The sequence below is a fragment of the Clinocottus analis genome, unplaced genomic scaffold (genome assembly GCF_023055335.1).
Source record: "Clinocottus analis isolate CAN_PGR_092001 unplaced genomic scaffold, fCliAna1.0.p SCAF_22, whole genome shotgun sequence".
NCBI lineage: Eukaryota > Metazoa > Chordata > Actinopteri > Perciformes > Cottidae > Clinocottus > Clinocottus analis.
The window spans coordinates 1616630-1642500 of record NW_027175954.1 but is presented as its reverse complement, the minus strand read 5'-3'; the positions used below and the strand labels follow the sequence as shown (position 1 = coordinate 1642500).

At 43.4% G+C, this 25871-nt stretch overlaps 1 protein-coding gene across 6 annotated transcripts in view; it reads right to left on the bottom strand.

Moving 5' to 3' along the window:
- grin2ab (glutamate receptor, ionotropic, N-methyl D-aspartate 2A, b) overlaps positions 1-25871 on the bottom strand; it is a 117785-nt gene that overhangs the window by 47113 nt on the left and 44801 nt on the right. The window lies entirely within an intron of this gene.

Below are 25871 nucleotides of genomic sequence, written 5' to 3'. Positions count from 1 at the left end.
CCCAACAGACAAGACACATGTGTGAAGACATCAGACTATAGAATATTCAAATAATTACACATCCAGAAAGTGCAGCAGTGAAACTAATCAGGCGTGAAGATAATCTACATGAAGCTAGTTAGACATGTGATGCAAGCATCTGCAGCGTGCTGATCTGTAATGCAATCTTTTAGGATGTGTCAGGCTTGTAGCCCCGCTGGCCATCATTAACTGGCTGCAGTGATGTAGGCCTCTCTCAGATTACTCCAATCCAAATCTTCTGCTAGCTAGCCTCGGACCAATAACAGCTGATTAATACTGGTCTGGAGAACAATGTTCCAGGATGCATCACCATCAGCGAGCCCAGCAACACCTCTGGCCATCATTAAACTGCTGCAGCGAGGTGGGCCATCTTGGTCCGTATTGCTCATTTGCTACGTACACACAATCACACATTGCTCGGGCGCAATTCTGTTTACGGCATCGCATGTTCACATAGTTATGATTCATTCTTTCGTCCAAACAAGTTGATATAAATAAATGTGGTTTTTACGATTCAGCAATTAGGTCCGTTACAATTTAAATGTTCTAGATTACCCACTCACCAGTGCAGCGATTACTAACCTCCTTTGTCCCCAAACTGAATGAGTAACATTCACCTTCAGCTGTTCTCATGCAACAGAAACCATCTTCCACGAAATGACGTGCGGAGAAAATAGACACGGTGGAGGATGAATTTGAAGCCGGCGGGGGAGTTTGCACGTTTTAAGGCAGAGACAGGTAAAGTTATTACAATACAAACTGTTGCAACATATGATGAAGATGCAATTCACCACACACTTGTCAGACTAAATCAAACATTCCAGATGTTTGTGTTGAACAGACATGGGGCTGGAGGGAAAGGTACATTAATGTAGTCTAAACTGTTATGTCCATACGGTAATCTCTATTAGGGATTCTGCATCATGTGCACAAACAGTAGGGGACTGGGTTTTGGTTTCAGAAGCGCTCTGGTTGCCATTCGTGCTTTGTGTGTAGTGTTAACCCATCACGTTCCAGGCTTTGGTTGAATGCCGGTAAAAAGGCCGACGATGACTTTGCTTTTCATTGGTTTCAAATTCTCCTGTAAACTGGCTGCAATCCGGTCGCACATATTGTCCGTCAACTGCAACTCCAGTCACGCATCCCAACTTGCTAAGCGGAGCGCAAACAATGAGCAGCGCACAGAAAAGGAAAGTCTTGGTCCTGGATATCCGCCGGCTCCACCAGACCCCTACAATCCCCGAAGGCTTATCGGTCGTCGGAGCGATATCCGAGGGGGTTCCAAGATGGAAGCTACAGTGATTTTTGGAGAAAAAAAAAATGTTGTGAAATGTAAACAAACAACGGCACCTTGCCCACTTCCTCACACCCTACCGCCCGCGACCTTGATCAGACCCCAATCCATCTTCTTTCATTTTGATCTCCACTACCTTTAACGTTTCATGACTGCATCTGACGCGGTCGCGGCGCTATCGCTGAGAGAAAATCTGTTCGCAGACCGACGGGAGGACAGATAAACACCTGGTTCCAGCTACAGCAGGTGTCTCCAGGACCACATTATGCCATGTACACACACACACACACACACACACACAGTGAAGACAATACCGGCGTTGCTGTCGCTGCCGGTCAACATTTCATTGAGAGATGTATGGGCCGCTGTACTAGACTATCGCATTAATAATAATTGAATATCCTGGCCCCGGGAACAATACCACGTAAAGTTTAGGAAGGAAAGTTTGGACTGTGCTTATTTCACTAGACACTTACCGTGTTCCTCTAGAGACCTTAATTACTATCCTGTCTTGCGCTTTACTTTCAATCCAGGCTTAGCCACGATAGCATAAGCCATGTAAATGACGAGGAAGTTGCTCTTCAAGCCAAACCGCATCCCTGTAATCTACCCAGAGGACTAAGATGTTGCTTGGCAGCAACCGTTGCTCTTGGGAGGATAACTGGACCGCTGTGAAAGAATATAAATACCTCCTATACATTACTGCCAAAAAGGAAAAGGTAATAACTACATTGTGATGTTCAATTTGGATAAGTTGCATATTCGTGCTTTGATTTCATGGGGATATTATACACAATGTTAACTACTTAAATACGTACTGGATCATTGTGACACTGTGATAATCTTGACTTAGTTATTTGAAGACGTTGTGGCAGCAGGTTCTATCGGTTTGTTATCAGGACTTCTCATTGAAATTCTCTCATCTTTTTTGACGCAGTTATATGTGTCACTTTCAATCTGATCAACCAAATTAAAGTTGTGTTTTTTAAAAAGACGATCTGAAAAGCTTTTGCCTGGTTTTCTCTGTATTTACTTGCCTGGGGTAAGAGTAAATCCTCATGCAGCTGTCTGATCGTCTGAGTGAAAAAGAAATGTGATGGACTGCCATGGATCGTCATCGCACAATAATAAAATAAATATGTGGCCTATTGGCATGCTTTTTATTTACTTGCCAAGACCTACATTACGACCAACGCAGGGTTCATTCTGCACATCTTCACATCCATCTCTCTCTCTCTCTCTCTCTCTCTCTCTCTCTCTCTCTCTCTCTCTCTCTTTCTCTCTAGCACTTGTTCTTTCTCCCTCCCATCCTCTCAAAATCACCTCATACTTGTTACCATATATGGTTCAATTATTCTACAAGCCCTCTCCATCACACACACACACCCCCACCACCAAATATGCGATGCGGCCCATTGGCATACTTTTTATTCGCCAAGACTTGATTATGCTACATTACAAATCCGTGTTGAAATCGGCAGAAGGAGAGAGCTTGTTCATGTCAGCTGTTAGCAGCCTGTGGGCAGCACAGTACCGCTTGGCTAAATAATGGAGCTAACAGCTAACGTTAAAGGGTGTTACAGTGAGTTGTCGTGATGTGTTCAGACGTTATCTTGTAAGAAACTTGAATAAATAGGCCACCGTTGTTTGGAGGAGACAAAATAAATATTAGAGAGGTATTGATAACCTGTTTAACTTCACCACAACACCAGCTCTAAACAGCTGATAATATGTTATAGTGGATGATTGTTGACGCCGTGGAAACACTAAACAAGACGGGTTTGATGAGTTTTCTGTTGTTTTTGTTGAGTTTAAGCATGAGTTTACCGTTTTACAATGATTAGTAGGGAAAATGACCGTTACGGTCAATGGAGTGCCTTTGAGTAAAGCATATTAATTGTATATTTTGTACGTTAACACATATTTATAATTGTCCAAATCCCTGTTAAATGTATGTATTTAATAGGCATTTTCCAGCTACTTGATCAACGGTCGAGGTCGAATTCAAATAAACCAAAAGTCTGTTTGAATGAGCTGTTGTGCATGAAAGCTGATGAGCAAATGATCTGAGATCTGCTGTTTGTCGATGATGAGCTGCTGCGGTATCTTTACACTATTAATCATCTTCCCCATGACTAACGCTGACGGTGTCATACAAGTACCGCATAAGACGGGCCATCTCATGACACACACACACACACACACACACACACACACACACACACACACACACACACACACACACACACACACACACACACGCACACACACACACACACACACACGCAAACACAGGGTTCATACTGTACATCTTCACATCCATCTCTCTCTCACACTTGTTCGTTCTCCCTCCCATCCTCTCAAATCACCTCGTACTTAACTGTTACCATATATGGTTCAATTATTCTACAAGCCCTCTCAATCTCCCCCCACACACACACACACACACACACACACACACACACACTCTCCTCTCACTCTTCCTCTTGAACATCTAATGCAACTCTGATCAATTGTGGTCCTTATCCTTCTCTTTCTCTCTCCATCTTCTCCGATGCCCCCCCACCCCCCCCTACCCTAGCACACACACACACACTAACACGCGCACACACACGCACACACACACTAACACGCACACACACAGACCCACACACACACCTCCCCCTGTCTCCCTCACCATCTCTCTCTCTCTCTCTCTCTCTCTCTCTGCTGTTATTGCCTCCCTCATCCTCTCTCTTTCTCTTTCTCTCTCTCAGATCTGCTCTGAGAGTGTTATTTATACAGAAACAACCCACGCAGAGTAGAGCAGAGCAGAGCAGAGCAGTGAAGGGAGTTTGACTTGCCAAAGTGGGCATCGCCACAGAAACACAAAAAAAAAAAAAAAAAAACCCTCTTCTCTCCTTTGCTCCATCTATCCTTCCACCACTCTGTTTCTGTCTCTTCATCTCATCGCAACTTTGCTGTTCGTACTTTTTTATTGAGGCTTTGCACAAAATATTTAATAGTTCAATGGCAGCCGCTCAAATGGAGGGTTGAGCATCGGTTGCACACTCACGGCGGCAGGGGATGAAAAAGGAAGATATCAAACGCACTTGATTCAACAAGGAATGTTAAGCATCCTGTAAAAATAGAAGCAACCGTGATATACTTCTCATAACGTACATCTCTTCTTTTTTTTCTTTTTTTTAACAACGTTTTTTTTTTTGTTATCATGAGGGATTACCAGTACGGTTTCTTTTGAAAGAATTTGTCCAAAAAAAAAGAATGCCTTTGTAGATTTTGTAGTTTTCTGTAGCACATTTTTAGATTTGGGTTTTGAATCTGATGTGAAGCGAGCCGGCGCTCTGTATGGAGGTCAGAGATGTGGGACTTTGACTCAAAGGTTGCTCCAGTGAATTATTGACTGGCTGGGAAAATCTCATGGAAAATAACATGCATACTCACTCAACTTCATCTGGATAAAAGTAGAAAAATAAATCCCACTGCCTACCTTGACTCATACTTGTCTTTCACACTCTCATCCAAAGTCTTATTCCAGTCGAACTCTGGATGTTTCTTCTTATATTCGTTTCATTAATTTGGTTAAATAATGAATCATTTGATCTAGAAAAACCTGAAAAGGTCAAAGTGACTTCTTCAAACCTAAAAACAGGAAATATTTAACTTACAATGACTGTCGATGGCATAATCAGTTCATTAACACACCAGTTCAGCTCTAGTTTGGGTAGTGAGTAGTATCGCGATATTTTGCGTGGCGATATTGTATCGATACACGGAAGCTGAGTATCTTTTATTTAATGAATTCAAAAACTTCTTTGTCCTAGAATAATGAAATCAATTTATTTTTTATTGACAAAGTTTTCCTTTGGGGACAATTTGCGGTTGAAATAAAGTGTAATATATTGCAATACTCAATACATCGCAGTATCGTGATAATATCGTATAGGGACTGAAGTATCGTGACAATATCGTATAGTGGGACTTTTGGTGATTCCCACCCCTAGTAGTTATGGAAGCTTATTGCACATACACACACTACAGGTACTGCTTTTGCATGAACTGATAACGTCCATTTATTTTGTATCTATTCAGGGTTGCTATATTTGTGGGAACATGACGAGCAAGATTTCCCAGATAACCTCCTCCAGGTATCTTGTGTGTTTTTCACGCCAGTTAAGAGTTATATAATCACATAACTGTCTTTCGTTTGACTCAGAGTCTCTCCTCTTGCAATGAGAGAAAGAACAAGACCAGCAAACCTCCGGAGGAACTGCATTTCTCGAATGTACACAGTTTAATTATTTTGCAGCCGACCTCTAACTCGTCAGGGACACCTGAGAGGACTGGAGGCGTTTTGTTGCTTCTTTACCACCGCACTCTGGTGTAGCTCCATTGTTCCTGCAGCTAACAGAACCTGTCAATCACCTGGATCTTACACTCATATGTGAATAGGACCCCCCGCCCCCACACACACACACACCTGCCCCAAGGTAGTCTGATTCCTCCACCAGACACAGCTGCTCCTCTCTCTTCTAAACACAGCCAGCCACCTTGTTCAGCGAACGAACCGCAAACCCCTCAGATTTGAAGGCGCTCATCCTTTTTTTTTTTTCCCAGCCACTTGACACTCGGCAGCTCAAAGCTCAACTGCACATCAGAGGTCACCGGCTGATGAAGCCAGAGGGACGGCGCCATCTGCGCTTTGCAACAAAGACACAATGATGCCCCCCGAGCTGGGTGTTTTTTCACACCACGGCTTCAAATCCTCCCCGCTTCCCGTATAGAAGTTAAGAGGGCAGAGGGGACAAAGGAAATCCTTCATCTGTCTTGAGCAGGATTCAAAAAACGCAACTTTCACGTCGGTATACCAAAGGACTTGGAATAAAGGCCGTAGCGCTCGATACCCTCGTATCGCCACCAAGAAGACATCCAGTGTGAGCCGTCGTGCCTCTGTCCAATATCCCAGGTGGCGAGGCCACAAGACAGCGGCCTCCTGTTGCTCCTTCAGTCTGTGCTCAGACCGGCTATGGGGATTATTTGAACAACAGGCGCCAGGAGAACAGGTTGACTACGAGCTCCACTCACCAACCTGGCTCCAAGAGTGGGCGCCAGCCTCCTCATTAATACGCACAAACTGTCACAATTACTGAATATCAAAATTCCACCGACACAATACGGATAAGACTAATTTATTAAAGTATACACAACTGAAGAGGCAGTGTCGGAAAGCGGAGCCCCCGCTCTCACATCTCCGTGCGTGTCATGTAATTATTAGTGATGTCCAATTCTTTGCAATGAAAAGAATAATTTGCTTATTGCTCCGGATAGAGGATCTAATGAATACATCAAGTGAATTCGCTAATTAGCCACACGCTCTCAGCTTGAAGGTAGCTTCATCAGTGATCTCAGCTGCTGTGGGGTTGACTATAAAATCCCCAAATGCAAAACGACTGACTTTTGTGGTTGAAGCGATATGTATAAATGATCCGAGAGGGGACGATCTTCAAAATGAACAAGCGCCGGGATCCTTTGAGATGGGCTCGGGAAGCTCGATATTGTGCGTGATCAATGACTTGCCATTTCAAAACCCCTGTGCACTGAAAAGCTGCCGACTAAATAAAATGTCACAGGGGACAAAGAGTAAATATTGAGGAAGAGCTCTGTTGTTTGGTTGAATGGAAACGCCGCACGCGCACCACCCGACCCTCCGTGGCATGTAATTGGACATCACCGCTGCATAAAATGCTATGTTAGCAGAGCTATCACTCTGCCTCCGTTTTTTTCTATCTCATCTTATATCTGCACTTGCCTCTCTATTATTTCTATTACTGTTATCTCTTCCTCCTTCTCGCTCACTCTCTTTCTCTCTCTCTGAGGACCAGCTGGGCCCTCTGAGGGAGGGAGAAACTTCTTAACATGGAGGAAGAGGAGTGGAACTGACACCAACACGGTATGCCGCTGACACAAGCTTCACTCAAATCTCCATTTTCTCCACCCTTTTTCCTGCGTCTCTTTTCCATCTCCCACCTTCCTCCCCTCTGTACCTCTCTCCGGGTAGAACATGTGAAGCACACGGATGGTGGATGCCTCCAGGCATGTGCCTACGCTCTTAGCACATATGGCCTGTCTGTCTGAATGGTGGATGGGGGTGAGAAACACTACGACGCATGCATGCAAGTGTAATGACTTATTGTAGATGTCTATTACGTGGAATGGCATAACAGCTTATCTGTGCAGCTACTTTACTAAATATTATGTATGCTTGTGTAGCTCCACATGTCATCCAGCTGATTCAACAGTGGACTGATTCTAAATATGCCTCTATATACTACATTTTATCATCCTAACATACTTGTACTTTTAATGATATGAATGTACCCTTGTTTTTATTGCGGTGCTACGGCTGAGCATACATGCCCCGCTCACGTTCCCCCTGATTAATAAACTTCAAAATTAGAAAAGACAGGAAAAGAAATAATAGAATAACAGACGAAAGACTGCATATAGAGGCACAGGAAGGATAGTGATTCAGAACTGGCAGGAGAAATTGATGGACTCTGTTATTTCATCTGCAACTATGAAGAAGCGTCTAAACAATCCCCATACGTCCTCGGTAGTGTTTGCACTTGAGAGATGATTGATCTGCGACAGCGGAGCGGCGATAGCAGCTGGTCCCTCAAGTCCTGCAACTTTGTCAAACACGTCCCTAACCGTGATTGATTGGGTCGGATGCCTGTTGCGGTAATTGGCTTATCAAAGTTAGGCGGTATAGTTGTGTACCTGTAGGTGGTGTATGCTCTGGAGAATGCATCTCTTTGTTCACGTGCCAATTACAATGAGTTAGTGGATCAACAGCAGCTCCGCAGAAATCCCAGAAACTTTCAGCCTGCCACCTATATTGGTTTGAGGCCGCTGCACAACAGTCAGGTAGTCGATACTTGGAGCTCCCTGCAGGCGGTGTAGCTGTAAAAGGCTGTACATGTGCAGGCTTATTACTTCCTGTAAAAGTTGCTCGTCTGCTAAATGTAATCGATGTGATTGTTTTTTATCTGGGGAGAAGTACTGCGAGGTTTAAGTATTCCAAGACAGTCCCAGCCTGACGTATTGAAGCCGGAGCCCAGGCCTGTCAGCCAACCGATGTTCCAGTCCAAACTCGTTACACACCATAAAGCCAACACTTAAGCAGAGATAAACTATATCCCGGGCCTGCAGCTACGGAGTGGAACAAAAGTTATGTTTCCGTCCGGTGATCCTCACCGAAACCCAGACTGTGTCTTTGAGGACTAACAAACAGCATAGTGGGAAACAAGTGGCATGAGTGTGTGTGTGTGTGTGTGTGTCAAACCGCCTGCATGCGTATCCTTATGTGCGTACACGATATGAACACAACGGGGCCCCTGCTCATAAATAAACCGCTCCAGAGCTTAACTAGTGCTCAAAAACGCCACCAGGTACATTAAAAAGGGAAACACCGCCCAAACTAAGATTTACAATATGTCGTTTTTAATCACCTAGGAAAGGGAATTTAATATGTGTAAACCTGAGTGTCATCCAGGAAATGTTTCTAAAGTTACTTACTATGGAGCAGTTCCACAATTCAGATATTTATCACTCTAGTTTTTTGGATGGATTGGATCATTCTGATTGTTGGACTGTGTTAAGGTTCACGACAAGGAACTTTTTATATTGTGTTGATTTTGGCGGTCCCTGCGGACACATGTGGTAGTGATCCGTGTCAGTCTGCAAGTTTCTGGTAAACCTGCATGATTTTAACTGTTTGCGCACGAATCCGACCTGGTGACACCGATGTCAGGCATTAGAAATAGAAATAGCCAACCTGCCTCCAAGTGTAGGTGATACAGAGGCATCGGAAATACAACAAGACTGTTACACAACCGGTTAAAAGTTCCTCACACTGGATTAAAACTAAAAGAAGAACATGTATGAATTTTAAAAGAAAAACAGGCTTAGCTCGACTTCCAATTCATCATCATGAAGCATCGAGCAACGAGGGATCCGACTGTGAATATTTGCTGAGACAATTACCTTAATGTGCTTCTCAGTAAGAAAGTTGGTCAACCATCTCTCACCCACACAGATAATCTGTATTCTCCCCAACAATCGTATCAACATCATATTTACAAACCAGCAAGCGCTCCGTTACTTGTGGCTGAGTGCCTCTTGGGGGGGTGTAATGACAGATCCGAGGTTCAATTCATGGCAATGTTCCATTTTTCCATTTGTTTGTTTTCGTCCCGCGTGGCAAAGGTCACGTGAATAGCAATCTAAACTGCATCATACGACTGTTAACTCTGTAACTACGTTGACGACAGAAGGTACTGTGAATAATTTACTTTGGTTCCTTGTTCATCATATATTTGTGTTAATGGTTTGCCTTGATTTTGTTTTCCCACATCCCCGTCTAACAACATATTTGGTGATGAACAGCATGAACCGACACCGGCGCTTTGGGGAATGCTGTTTTTTCATCTGCGATGCTGAGCACTTGTTAACGCCAGGAAAAAACAAATGTTTCGTGAACCGAATCACAGGGAACGGATTCAAACGATGACACTGAAAGACAATTAATGCTACATTATTAGTAACATTTTGGATGTGAATCAGACAATGCAGACAAACACCGCAGTGAACAGCGTTGTGTTGTTTGTCAGAGACGACGCACTTTAATTATGCAGCAGATGTTTACATTATTAATGGAGATGATATTTTGTTGCACCTGTGTTTACTATTCATTAGTATGTGTCCATACAATATGAATATTACAAAGAGAGACATAAAATCTTTTTTAAAGAAAAAATCTAATTACAGAAAAACAGCCTCTTTGCTGCTGTGATGACTATGACATCACAGCAGAGATTAAAATAAGGGCTCCACCACTCATCGTCACACTCATCAGTGTCATAGTTATCATTATCACTGTCATCATAGTCATCATCAGCCTTCATTACTATCATTATCATCACAATACACAACTGAGGCTTGGGAGAAATAGATGCTCCATATGTCGCAGAGTTGGTCTACTGCGACATAAAAGGCTGTTAAATTAGCAAATGGCGGTTTTCTGCTACACACAACCACATGTTCATCTACACATTAAACTGAAGGGTTGATTCCAGTGTAACAGTTCAATATTCTACAGAGAGCAAATATAAAGACGCTTCCTTCTTGAGTTTGTGAAATCAGAAGACGACTTCTGACAGAACTGAGGGCTCCAGGTGTAGCGGCACACACGTCTAAAGAAAAGGGAAACCCTTTAAGAAACAGAACGTCTTTACATCTGTACGACGGCGTGTGCGTCAAATGCGCCAAATTTGTAATTGGCAGCAGAGTTCTCTGAGCAGCGCGGTGGCCGTGGAGGACAGACGGTTTCAAAACGAGCGAGGATTTACAGTAATCCGGCCGGGAATGTTTGAAATGCGACGTCAATAACTGGAGACGGGAGTGCAGATGTGGCGCTTCAGATCCCACCTGCTCTTAAAGGTTTGACGGGTCAAAGTCAGAAAACACGTTTCCTGTGTAGGGGATCAATAAAGTGAAAAGTCCCCCTGCGCTTTAAAGAAAAAAGAAACGTGTTCTGCTTATAATTACCTCGCTCGGATGGTTGACCTTCAACGTGCAGCGTGATGTATGCGCAAAGTGTGACACTCCGAGGCTGCTGTCACGTTCGTGCGCCAAAAGAGGGAAAGTTAGTTTCTCCGCGCTCATCTTGAACTTGAGTGTTCGTGCGAAGCGTTGCGGATTTCATGACATCACAACAACTTGGAACGCAACGCACAGAAGTGTGATGTGGAAAACGTGAAGCCTCCAGTGCACATGCACTAAGAATAGGAAATGAATCATATTTGCATATGCATAGATTTTTCAATGAAGGGGAAGGAGTCGACGTCTATACAAAGAATATTCATAACTTTTTTTTTTTGTGGAAAGGCAATTTCAGACTCTAATTATTCAAACGAGTATTTATATGCAAGTTGTAAAACACGCCTGGAGGGGAACAATGTCAATACTAGTCGATGGGAAAATCTAAGTCTAAAATACGCCACAGCTTCCATTCCATCAACGTGTTTTCAATTTTAAATACATAAAATCATTTAAACATAGGCTGTACAGTATGTCTCGATCGATCGCCTCCTCCCAGGGAGAAGAAGGTCTTTCTGCTGCTCCCCTTCAACAGGCTGGTCAAACGCAAAGGACGAACCTCCCCACTGGGATTACTAAGGTTTGACTTTAATTAACTTAGTCGGAAATTATGTCCCGACTCTGCTGTTAAATTGAGTGTGAAGAGCTGGTGTATTTTCCAGGTTCATTGGCTGATTAAATAAAAGACTTCCACACAATCATCCATAACAATTCCACTGCCTTTTGTTGTAGTTCAAACATCGTTTCAATTCCCGTCTTGACAACGGAGACGATGACAAGATGTGGAAAAGTGCATATTTCAGCTTTGGACTTCTTTTTTTTAAAGCTTTTTTTTATGTTTTGGCTCAGCTGGCTGAATGGTCAAAGTTATTTTTAGATGAAGAACTAAGGTAGACTTCAGGGATTCACGAACCTTCATGTTCATTTTCAATCTCCTGGAGAAAAAAAAACAAACGTTTTGGGTCAGTTAGCATTTACATTTTGTCACAAAGAACGCTTTTTTTTTTTAATTGTACAGATTAGTGGGCTTTAGCAGGACCTCCCGCTGTGTGTGTTGTCTGCATAACAATGAGAGGAAATGTAAGTCTCAATAATATGACTCAGTGGTGCAGCAAACTAAGGCCGAAGATAAATTCATTTGGAATTGAACCCTGGAGGACCCTGAACCAGACCAGGCACATAAAAAAAGGGGCCTCAATGCTTCTTCTCCTCAGTTATGACATGCGCTAAGCCAGGACAGCGCTGTTTACACCAACCCTACGCTGCAGACAGTCAATTATAATGGCATTATTTACCATATTGAAGGCAGCCTTGAAGTCCATGAGGAAAAGAACAGCACGAACCAAACCAAGAGTCAGAACAAAGGTTGTCTACTTCTGGGAAAAAAACGACAGATTTCCATTTATGTTCAAACTGAACAGCTGAGACACATATTCCAAAAACAGTATAGGGTCTGAAACTGCTGGAAATTGTATAATTCCTGCAAGCGTCAGGACCTCTGCGTGCGCGGAGCAGGGTGAAACAGCCCCGGTGGCCGTGAAGCTATTTGCAGTGGAGATGACACTCGGTTTGCCGACAATATCAAGAAATCCCTGAAGGAGGCTTGTGGGGATAATGTCAAGAGGCAGGTTGAAGATTTGATGTAGGAGACAGTCTCTATTACGGAAAAAGAAAGAGCTCAAAGCGACTCGGGACCGCAGAATCTTAATGGTGAAATAGCAGTGGAGGGGCCGTCGGCACGGCAAACACTGGTGCCGCTCTGAGGACGGAGGGCGGGACACACTCATCAGCGGGGAACCGGACCCTCGAGACCGCCCAGTCCACTGGTCGCTTGTTTAAACAGCTCAAAACTAGACTAGGCTTTATGTCCGGTGCCAAAGTAGTCGCACACTTTTTCCTGCTCCAGTGCACTACTCCATACATATCTAACCGCTGGAATTACAGGCGACATTACACATTTATGTATCACAGCCGCGTGAGGCGGGAGGGCCACACATTGTGGGGTCGGTTCTATCCTGTAAGTTTCCCCTGCAGCGGGACTAATAAAGGATTATCTTATCTTATCCGCTGCTCCTCCTATGCTGAAGTGTGTTAGAGCCAGACACTGACGTACAGTAATGCACCAGCAGCAGCAGCCTGATGCCCGCTTTTTTAAATAGTGATTAAAAAAGAGAAGAAATAAAGAATTTGGATTATGCATATTTTTAGTAATAACCATTATTTGACTCTCATATTTTAAGTTAGGCCATTGCTGCAGTAGAGTTAAATTGAATTTCAGAGCAGCAGAAACAGACTTTTTTGTGTAATATGTGGGCACAGGAGACTGCAAAGCCAAACGTTAAACTGCTTAACAATATTGTGAAATTATTTTAATAAAAAAAGATTTTTTTTTCTCATGGAACAGTGTGTGAGTGATGTTGTGTTTCATTGTGTGTCTTAAAATGTATAATGCATATATATATATATAAATATATATATATATATATATATATATATATATATATATATATATATATATATATATATATATATATATATTTCTTCTCAAAATACGTTGATTTTGTATAACTGTCTATTTACTTATACCTAATTCATTTTATTCATTTATTATTTATTTTTCCTTAGATTTTTTATTCTCAATCAATCAAGAGGTTATTTTTTCTTTTCTTTTTTTCTTTATTTTTGTTGGTCGGGGAGGGAGTTTGTTTACAAGAAGAATGATACTGTGGACTTGAAAAATGTTAAATGTATCACAACTGCACTGTATTTTTGTGCACTTGCCTTAGTAAAAAAATTTATAAAAAAATAAATCAGTTTAAAAAAAAATAAAGATATTTCATGGCCCATAATGTCTGCTGGTTCAGAAACACAGCTCTTTTCATGGTGTAAGTGGTTGAAAACTAAACTATTTACTTTTGTTTGTGCTTTGACTACTTTCGTTGTCCTGCACATGGATTTATACCAGTTTTTATTTGTTTCTCGTGACCTTTAAATGGGCTCAACAGGTTTTAACCACCGTAACGCTGCACTGATCAATATTTAATAACAGGGCCGCACGGCGGCGGAGCGGCGAGCGCTGTCGCCTCACGGCAAGAGGGTTCGGATCCCGGTCTGAGCAGCTCCTCCTGTGTGGAGTTTGCATGTTCTCCCCGTGTCAGCGTGGGTTCCCTCCGGGTTCTCCAACTCCCTCCCACAGTCCAAAGACATGCAGCTCAGGTTAAATGGACTCTTAATTGCACGGCGGCCCTAAAAACAGGATAAACGATTGGGATACTGGGATGGAAAAAGGAGAAACCCACAGAGAAGCACTCTTCACTTTGGTATCTTTTAGCATCTTTCAGCTCATTGTTTTGGTTCGACGGTCCGATCCTTGTGGTTCGCTCTTCATTCTGTTCCTGCTTGTTGTTAAAATAGGCAGCTGTTTGCTTTAGCAACTTCCTTATGTGATAAAAAGCCATGGTTGTGTTTACAGTTTGCTCTGCAGCCCAAAAGTGGACTCGATTATTGCTGCTTAATGGATAATCCCTCTGCTATCATCCCTAACCTTAACTAAGCAGTGAGGGAGGCAGCAGATCATCCAACATGTTTTGAGGACTGAGGACTTGTTGAAGCCCTCGGGGTTTCACTAAGTGAGGTCACACATCTCTCATTTCTGTCATGAACTTGACCGTCTCCTGATGTTTTTCCAGCAATCCACTAAATAACTGAGGGTTTTTTTTTCTTCCCTGCATCACACCTTTCTCCCCGAGGAGTCCAGGTGCTGAGCCTCGGCCGGCTTCTCTACTCATGTGTTAATAGTTTAAAAGGGGCCGATTGACTCAGAAATGGAAGACCAAGTGCTGCCGCAGAGACAGAATACAGTGCCGCTCCTCGGTGATGGATTAATATACGATTCGAGACGAGAGATCAGACAGTTCAGCATTGGAGATGTTGTATCGCGGCGGCAATAATGAGCGTGCGATATACTTTGCGGCAGGTTTACTGCCAGGTTTATTGTCTGTTTATTGTCTGGAGAGCCTGCATGTTTTATTATCGTGACATCAGCTGTGCCTCTAAATATTTGACTACAGGCTTTTGCTTGGGTTTCTAAAATGTGCCTTACTGTACTGAGAAAGGAAAATGTGCAGGTGAAAGCTGAGAATAGTCTCTGACAAAAGGATTATACAGAGCAAGTCCACAAATAGATTTGAATTTGAACCAGAGAAGTCAAAGGGGGACTTTTGTTTACCAGCTACACAAGTTGTCTATATAAAAAAAGGATTTAAATGCATGCATGTTTTTCTAGGAATAATTCGAACATGAACTGCAAAGCTGATAAGAGTTATCAGCTGGTCCAAAACATACACATGCAAACTGACCTACACACTCACTCGCACACACGCACGCACACACACATAAACATTCTTTCTTCCCAAAACACACAAACACACACTGAGTACACAGTCCATGGCGAAGCTTTCCCCTTGAAGCTTCTTTGAAAAGGTTTATAGAATCTTAAAATAGCAGTGTGGTCTGTGAGCACAGGGATTAAAAAAGAGAGAGCTACTATAGAGCTGCTGTAGTGTGACATCACATAGACAACACACACACACACACGCACACACACACACAGTTCTGCCATTGCCATCTCATTGTGCTCCCCAACTGGGGCGTGAGAGAAGGAGGAGAGCAGGGGGGATGACAAGAGAAAGGGAAAGGGGATAGGTTGGCACGAGGTGACGAGAAGAATAGGGAGCGAATAAAAGACATGGAGGATGACTGAAAAATAAAAGGATGTAAGAGAGTGAGGCAGGAGAGGAAAAGCTGGAAAGTGAAGTGTGCACGAAGGAGTGTGGCGTGCATGGCAGTGGAGGGATGGATAAATGAAGAAAGGTAGAAGGCTGGTTGGTGTAGGGCGGCCGCTGAAGTGTGCTTGAGGTTGAGTAAACGAGACTCATAACCGCACACGCCAAAAAAAAAAGAGGAAGAAATAAGAGCGCAGGTGCGAAGACAGCAGGTCCAACGCAGGTCATTTTCTCATCGTGCGTGAGACGGAGGGACCTGTTGGCTGATGGCGGCGTCCTGCCGCTCTATCGCACGGCAGCAGACAGACAGCGCGGCGCCCGTGATGAGCGCCGAACAGCTGCAGCGGCTCCCGCCGAGGAGAGATTGACATCTCCAGCAGCCGTTTCCCAACAAGCCAAACAACAATAAGTGATTCTCGCTGCCAACACAGACAGTTAAGCAGAACGCGGAGAAACACAGAAAAACAGACAGTCGCACACAACTGCCAGCCAGAGATGTTTGTCGCTTTACCTTCCAATCAATGGAGCGTCGGTCACGCAAAAGAAAGTTGGACACGGCCCCTCGAGTGTTAATAACTGTCTGGATGTGTGAAATTAGTTTTACTTAAATGAAGTTTGATTTAATTTGGTGTTTCGTTACGTCAAGGTGACTCATCTCATCCGGAATCTGATGAAATCTCGTTTTAAATCTGGACATCTCTTTTTACACACTTCTGGTTCCCAGTCTGGGGCTTCGAACTGTCTGGATGTGTGCGGATGGACACAATTAATAATCCTCCGGTTCCTCCCATAAGTGTCATTGCATTGATAATGAAAAAGCAGTATTCAGTATGAACTTTTTTCTGCTCTGTTCTTTGCCTTTTGATCGGCCTCTGATTTATGTTCACACGGGAATAATTTAACGGTGACGCGCCGGTTGAAATAATAAAAAAACACACAACACTTAGCACACCTGTAATGAAGTCGTGCTCGGCTTTATAGTGACAGTAAATATATATTAGGAAGACAAAAAAAAGCTGTCTGATTCTCAGCTGCACTATGTATACAAGTGGTGGAGGTGACATGTCTTCTGGCGGTTATCGCTGTGGCCAGATGCAGCCGAATAGTTCAAATCCGGCCACATCCTCTGACTTCAGTGGCTGGTGAAAGAACTGCGGGGGAAGTTGGTTTGAGATAACATTTGATTTCCCACCCTGAGACTCTGATGAACTGAGGGCACTCGAGTTGACGTCGGCGTTTTCTGACAGCCAAAATGGCCTCCCTCTACAGGCGCACAGACGACTCTGTGGATTATTTCACATTTGATTACATGTTGTCGGCAGCGTTACGCACAGGCAGTTTTCGGGAGGGGAACGGGGCAACCAAAAAAAAAAAAAAAGATATAAAAGCCCTAACTCTAACTCAGCTGAGCCAGGAGAAGGTCATGCCCTATGAAAGGGCCAGGGCAGGGCCTGAATGGCTTTGATTGCCAGTTGAAAAGGGCAATTTGCACCCAAGAGGAAAAAGGGCAACCCATTCCTGCCCCCATGAACGCCACTGGTTGTCAGTGTCAAAGCTGACTTGTGTGAGCCGGCGTCGCCACCGAGGGAATAAAGCAGAGGCTTAGGCTGTTGTGATTGGGCGGCGGCACCGCTAGCCAGGACCGTGAAGACTGAGCTGTCGGATATCAGCTGTGACTGACTATTTTTGCTCCAGTTGCCTGGCCAATGTCAACCGAAAGCCAACTCTCTATGATGCTGAAAGTTTCACCACGGGCTGTTGTTTTTGTTTGTGGATTGTGTGTCCAACAGCAGTGCGACGGGAGAGGGTTTTTTTGTGTGTGTCGCGATGCAAAATAACGAATAAAAGCAACGAGAAAGGGCCTGAAAAGGGCTTGCTGGGTAGTTGGCGAGCTAACTGCTGACACTTTATTCAAAGGAACTATTTGTACCATTGACTCCTGTCTCAAAACGTTTTATTTATTTTATGTTATTCTGTATAATATGTATTACATTTTAACTGTAGTAGCATTGTTGCCTGAGAATAATCATTTCTGTACAGATTGTAAAGCCCTCTCAGGAAAATTTGTCATATCTGGCTATACAAATAAATAACTAAATAAATATAATGAATATTTACTCCTCCATTGTAATTGTGCAGATGTCAAATATGGACTTGAAACCTCAAAGCAATCCACTTCCGTTCATAGTATGACAGAGAAGGTGAAACACATGTAGTAAATGTTGGACTTTTGTAATTTCCCCATATGGAATAATAAATATATTCAGAGTTGTGGCCGCGCTTCGAAGCAGTTGAGCGCTAACTGCTGTGATGCTGTGCATGTTTAAGTAGCCCAGCATCCGTTGTGTACGGCCAACATTGTAATTGGTATGTTAATCGTGTTGTAATTGCTACAAATAGCAGACGCACAAAAGCCCGCAACGCACAAATAGCCACCATTGTTTGGTTACAGCGAACGGTTGCAAAGCGTGCAAGCACCGATTGTGTTTGCGTATGAGCCAGACAAGCAGAAATATGTGCTCTCTATAGTTTGACGTGAGCGCCAGCTTACACTGACAGCCAGGTAAATACAATCATTTTCCAAATTGGCCTGTTCTTGATCATTTTACATCCAATAAACTGCTCCGTGGGCGCGCAGACAGGACGGGCTCTGTGTGTGCAGGTGAACTGGAATTTCTCTGGCGTTGGAAAAGGCGCCGCAGTGGCAACAGCTCTAATGGGTTGCGTCGACCTTTCAGACCTAATAATGTGCACATTAGAAGCAACCTTAAAGCAATAATGTGTGTTATTGAGATGTGTGGAGTGTGAGCTGAGTGTGTGGGGGGGTTTTGCTTGGAGAAGCTTCTTTTTTTTAACATCATTTTAAGTCAAAGCATCGCTGTTCTCTCATCCTTTAAGGCAGTGATCCATTCAGCAGCATTGAAGTAAATGAGAAGCTCTCTGTCTACTCTACAGCTACCATTTTCCCAGAAAAGAAAAAAAAACATGGATTTCCCATCGTAGACTTGAGCAGACGGGGTGCGTAGACACATCTCGTCTTTGGCTTCTCTTTTATCATCAACATTTCAGTAATAGCTGTTGAACTATGACAATGAAAACCACTTCAGAGATTACAACAAGGGTGATTGCAGCAAATTAAAAGGTGTAAAGTGAACTTTGCCAGGGCTCTGCGGATGCCAACCTAGGGACCAGAAATGAATAAAAGTATTAATCTTTCACTTTTTTCTAACTACTGCTCCTCATTCAGGAGCTCACAGTGAGTCGGTCCAGGGAAATATGCTCACATCAGCCAATCATTTAGTTAAATAACTTGATATTTTGCATCTTTTTAAAAGCAGTAAACTTGACAAGGGAGGCACACAGACATTTGTTTTACTTCAATGCGTTTAAATATTTTGAGATTTCAAAAATCTAGGGGTTTGAACTTGAATAAATCTGTCAGGTGGTGACGGGCTTCTCCTGCTGCTCGACGAGTAAAGCGAAACATCGTTTCTGCTGTCGAGTACGAAACTGTAATTCAGCATCGGAAAAGTAAGGAACATGAAAAAACAGATGAGCTGCGTTATCGGAGGAAAATGTACAAAAAAAACCCCGTCATCAACAGGAAACTGACTAAAAAGTAAGAGAAGCAAAGTGTGCTGAGAAGTGGAGCCCACGCCAAAAGCAGAGGGAACGCCAGCGTCCAAAGATGAAAAGCACGGAGAGGCAAGTTAAAAAGGGATGATGAGGCGTGACTGTCTCGTGGCCAAAACTGCGGCGAATATTTAAATTGCCTTCCAAAAAAAGACGAAAACAACTAACAAGACGAGGAGTGATGAATCCATGAATCTTTCTTTTTCCCCTTCTGAATGGTAACCACCGCTCAGCGCCAAGTGTTACAGCCAAAGGCAAAACCAATGAAGAATTGAAAGGGACAGTGCATCCAAAATCTAAATATACTTAGTTTTTCCTCTCGTCTAATTATCAACCTAGATTGTTTCGGTGTGAGAAATAGATGTCCGTCTTCTTTTGGACATAATGGGGCTGCACAACACTCGGCTCGCGGTGCTCGAAGCGCAAATGCATATGAAAAGATATTTTTGCTCTTTTCTGTCGCAATTTCTGGGATAAACATTTTGCTGTTGACTTTTCAGGGTTTCTGTTTGAGTGACATCCATTAAGGCTGAAATGTGCACTGCCTGGGAAAGAGTTGGAACAGATTGGATATCATGTATATTAAGAAGAAGAAGAAGAAGAAGAAGAAGAAGAAGAAGAAAAATGACGCAAGTCCGAAATTTGAAGATTGCTTTTTCGGTGGACTTTTTAAATAAATTCGTATCCATCGATGCGACTCCTCTTCAGATACACACGGGATATTTTTAGCTATAGATCTCAGCATCAGAATCGCGTTAGCGCCAAGTTTAATTTTTGACAATAACAAATACTTTAAAAGGAAATATTCTCTACATATTTAATTCCCTTTTTGATTCCAATTTTATTTATGGGACGATGTATAACATTACATAAATTATGCTCTTTGATGTACTGTACCAGTTAGCTGAGCGGTAACTTGGCAGATGTTTGCTTCCTCTGCAGATGGAGATTTCATTGTGCATTTAGGTTAAGTCAATGTCTGTTCACCAAGTCTATGTGATATTCATGTGCGCAGTATAATGCAGCCTGTTTGGAGGGCGATCACCATACGAGCCACACTATGGCGGAGGTTTTTATATTTATCCCCGGCATATTTTAACCCCCTTAACGGAGGCTCCTGCCGAACGTAAGGAGATAAAGTTCACACTAAGTCGACTATATTTGAAAACAAATCTTTCGCTTTACATATTGGTCCTCTGTGCTGACGTAAATTGAGCTTTTGGGAAACAATATTGTCCCTTGCCACGGGCTGTGTAGCACTAAAGTTTATTGCTTCTGTTCACTTTCTGTTGCCTACCTGATCAAATAACGCAAAATGTCAATACTGATCCCTCGACTTAGTGTAGTGTTTGGCATTTCTTGGCAAGAGACAGACTCTCTAAAGTTTACAAAATTGTACAAAAAGGTCTCTTCTGGTTGCGTATACAGCTTCCCAGTGACAAGACAACACACTGGGTGTCACTGGGCCCAGGCAGTGAGTTAGACTGCACTAAAACTCAACATTATCGCTTACAAATTAGAAAATATTGATGTATTTGAAGCTCAGCTAACCATCGGCTGTCTTCAGCCTTCATTTAAACAACCTGAATACACCGTGTGGAGTCTCTTGCACACCCTGAGTAATAATTTCATTCACGGAAACTGTGTTTGTCAGCAACCTTTTTTGTTTTTCCACGAAAAAGACGGTACGACGATGAGATCGTCATCAAACGATGATGATGTCAACGTGCAATGTTGTTGCAAGACAAGATTAAATGTAGTTTAAAAAGGGTTTGGAGAAAGAAACAAGTTGATATTCAGCCTGGACTCCTTTGACTGCAATGTTCAATCTAATCTGATGACTAAAATACTAAAATCTCAAACTACTTTCATTCACTAAAACTCTATTAAAATAGTGACAGTTTGTTTTAACCGGGCATTTAGTTCACAAACAATTTCAGGATGGGGTTGACTAAATATGATTAAAACTAACAGGGACATTTGATACGTTTCTTGCCTGGAAAAAAACAGGAAAAGACACTTTATATTATAATATTAAAGACCATATCTAGTGTCATATCACAATATGGTATTGATATGAATACCTGTGGTGCAGCCAGAGGACGTCAGCAGGCACAACAGTGCTAAACGCTGTAGTCGGATTTAGTCACCATAGTAACTATATAAACCCAGCTACTTCCTCCTTCCCTCCCTCCCTTTCTTTCTCTCGCACACAGACACACAAACCCATCATCTAATCTTGCGTCACAGGGGTTCAAGGCTGTAGCGAGATTTCCCAAAGCCTTCTAACAGCCGACTGTTCCTCTCACAAGCCGAGCCACCGTGGAAAAACAAGCGCGTAGGCGAGAGCGGGAGGAGACACGGGAAGAGACCGAGAGACAAAACGAAGAGACAGGCGAGAGGGAAGGGGGAGGGGGGGACGGAGATGGAGATGTGGGGGATACAGAGAGAGAGAGAGAGAGAGAAAGACGGCAAGACAGAGACACGAGCCGGGGGAGACGAAATTAGAGGTGAAAAGGTGGAGAAGGGCTTATGACTGCATCTTCTGTGACAGCAGGTGAGGGGAGCGGGTGTTAAATATTAAAGCGGCTCGGAAGAGAAACTGGGCAAATGGCCCCTATACTGATATGGGACATCCCAGACCGGGACACACACACACAGTGTCACACACACACACACACAGTCACACACATGCAAATACACAGACACCAAAGGGCAGCAGCATCCCAACCAAAGCAGAAAGAACACGCATGTTTAATTCACAACCCTCCATTTCAGCATGTTCGTGTTCTTACGCTACGCACCGTGACCCCCCCTACACACACACACACACACACACACACACACAACCTCCACCCGCTGTCCCCCCGCGCACCAAGAAGTACGAGTCAAAAGACGAGATGAACAAGGTCGGCGGGGAATGAGTGAGCGCATACACAACGAGAAGAGGTGAGGTGAAGCCAACAACATTTCTTATTTCCCCTCTGTGATGGAAGTACAACATTCCAAACTCATCCCGTTTTCTCTCCCGGGGTCTACACACACACGGCCTCTCCACGTCAACTTTGTGTACCTTAAATGCGTCCCCCCCCCCGTCTCGCAGCACACCATCTGACTTCCCGTAGATTATTCCTGACTGCTCCACACTGACATGCATTACAGAGGAGGCGGGGGGGGGGAGCTCTGGGAAGATTGAAAGAGGGGGGAGGAGAGCTTTGAACCTGTCATGACATCGATCCTTTTGTTTTCATTTAGGAGAATAATAAAAAATAAAAAATGGGTTTGGCACAACACACAAATGGATGATTCTTCGATTTGTCGGGGCCGGTCCTGTCGGGGCAGAATGTCTTTTGGACATGAGGAGTGGAGGGGAGGCAATAAACAAACACTGGAATTAAAAAAAACAAAAAAAACAATATTAATGGCAAGGTTCATCCCCGGCTAGGAGATCGATGTTTCATTTTAAAAATCACGCACAATAAACAAAGCCCACTTATGCCCGTAGGTTATTATTTATAGGCCTGGTGGTTTCTTTTATTCATTCATTGGTTTATTGCGAACACGGTTCACGTGTTAGCGCTTGTAAAGCAATCTGAGGACATTTGCACACCGGGCTGCTCTTGTTTCCCCCCCTTCCCCTTTCAAGACTGTCCATGTTCAACATCTGTGGACGCTGTTTATATGAGGGTCTGGGGTCTAACTCATGATGTCGGCAGTTTGTTGAACAGCAGGCGGCGGATGAGTGGGACTTAATTGCGGCGCGGGACATAAATGATCGCGTAAGGTGGTGATGCTGAGTTTGTGTGAGGAGGCAACTGCTAAAGTGTCCCCGAAGCCTGAAGGGTTCTTGTGTCCGGATGTATTACACATACGCTGACGCTGGTGGACTCAAGTCAGGTGGAGAAATGAGTGGATTAACAAGTGGGTCCCCAAAGCAAGGCCTATCGACCGGGAACCAAGCCACACAACGACAGCCCGTGTTTGACCTCACTTGAAACGAACACTTTTATCCTCGACTGAAAAGCAGTTAATAAAGTAGAAATAGTTTCTCGGGGGGAAAAAGCAAATTGGAAATGAGCTCAGAAATCCAACCGTGTGTGTGTGTGTGTGTGTGTGTGTGTGAACTCTGGAGAATCTTGACAAATAAAAACTGTCCTTTTTAAAAAAAAACTCGTTGCAGTGAGTTACTGCTCTCCACAATCTTATTTATTACAGATTTCAGGGTCGCCTGCGATGCCTGCTCTTGTTTATGAGATAGCGTGATGGCTCTGCGGACAGCTATTGAAAAAAAAAAATGACAAGTGGAGAAAGACTTTACATGAAATGTGACAAATCATGACAGTTAAGTTTGCTTCTTGGCAGCTTAATGCCGCTTTAACACCAAGTATTTCACACTTGCACTGCCCACCTCCACGTACATCCATTATTTTAGAGCACTTGCCTGCCTGCCGAAGTTCTTTTTCTGTATTTTCTTGGCACCCGTTGGCTTCTTTTTTCTTCTCCTTGTTCTCCATCTAAAACATCATGTGTAGACTGTGACTGCACGGAGCCAGGATAACCAAGGTAACAAGGGACGAGAAGCACGTTTTTTTTTCACTCCCATACTATAGACTTGATTGCGGCATTAACAGAACCCACGTATGTGCGTGCGTGTGTGTGTGTGTGTGTGTGTGTGTGGAGACGGAGAGCACAAGGCTCAGCCTGCAAAAAGCACAATACTGTTTGTTAGCCCACAGCAATCAGGCAGAATTGTTAGCAGCCCACTGGGATTCCTTTCAATCCTCCAGATTACCACAACGCCACCGACAGCAGGTAAGCATCAGACTCACAGCGAGGCAATATTTTAAAAAAACAAACACATTTGTTGGTTATTGTTTGATTTCTATCTATTCACAACTTGCCGTTCACATGTGTACTGTATTCTGAAACGACTAAGAGGAGCTAATAAAAGGCGGAGCAGACGAGAAGTGTCAACCCTCACCGAGAGCCCTCGTCACCTCCATAATGGTCTCGTTGTGGCTCCGTCACCGAGGAAGACGGGAACGATGTACAGCACGGGAGCTGATGGATTGATCAATTAGTCGATCAGATTAGATGAATAATTGCAACAGATTCGATCATGAAGGAATCCGTTCAGTCATTTGTTTGCTGGGTTCATCTGTGGGATGTCATTTAAAATGTATTATCTTGGTGTTTTGGAGCGTTGCTCTGAAAAATAAAGTGCCAATTTCTTTATGACATTTAATAGATTGAGAGAGTTTAAGACTACCTTCTCTCAATGAAATGTGTATAATGCAGCCTATGTATAATTTAGAAAAGTGTTTCTTAAAGTGTATTCCCATCTTTCCTCAGCAGTTTTTACCAATTTGTAGCAATTTAAAGAAAACAATTAGTTGTTTTAATCCAGAATCAACAGATAATGAAAACAATCGTTAGTTGCAAGAACTGCAAAAACACGACTGAATTATTCAAATATGGATCCAAGCGATACAGAGGAGGAAAAACATCAATATCCTCTCACACCTTTCCCCCCGCATACCTGAACTATATGCTCCTTCTGGTGCAGATAAAAAAAAGAACGACAACGACCACACACACGAGGACTTGAAGAGGGAACACCAAACCACCGGCCGTGCTTTTTTCAGTGATTTGCTGACTCACTGAGCCTCCGTACTTGCCTGCCAGTGGGCCGCTGTTGGCCTTAATTTAAACCAGGCAGGACGAGTTCTTTATTTACAGGACATGCCTCAGGGACAGTTGCAGGGGGCCGGTTCGTTACACCTGGGAGCTGCCGGGAGTGACCGCACTCCTGCACTTCTGGCCACTGAGCGGTTCAATTAGAGCAGCGGGGGGTTAAGTGCCTCATTTAATGGCACATCAACGGCAGCGATTGAAGGCAGGGGAGAAAAAAAAAACACAATTTATACGTTTCCCCTATCATTATATAACCAGTGGGAGATTCAAGCCGGTGACCTTCATGTTGCAACGTCACTCCCCAAACCTTCGAGCCAACTCTCACTGCCTCGCCTACCTCCGTCTTTTTTCTGGTATTTTCCCTCTCTCTCTCTCTCTCTCTCTCTCACACACACACATGCACACACTGCATCCCCCATCAGCTACTACTTCAAAAGGCTGCTGTATTGCTGCAGTTATTGGTTCCTGTGTTTTGGCTGCATTGCCCTGAGAGACTTAAAAGCTAAAGAACCAGTTGTGTTTTTATCAAAGCTTCTTTAGTCTGTCTGTCAGTTAGCGAGGTCTGTAGAGTCAGTACCAGAGAGAGAATTCAACTGAGAAAGAGATGTACATCCCCAACTTTGCACTAAGCATCACGGCAAAAATAAAACACAAAAATTAAATCTTGGAGGAAATCTTCTCTTTTTTTCTTTCAAAAGTGAAAGTCTATTTTTTTCAGGCATCCCACAGAGCATTAGACGCGATACAGCTAGATACAGCTGAGGATTTTTTTGGGGGGCTTTGCA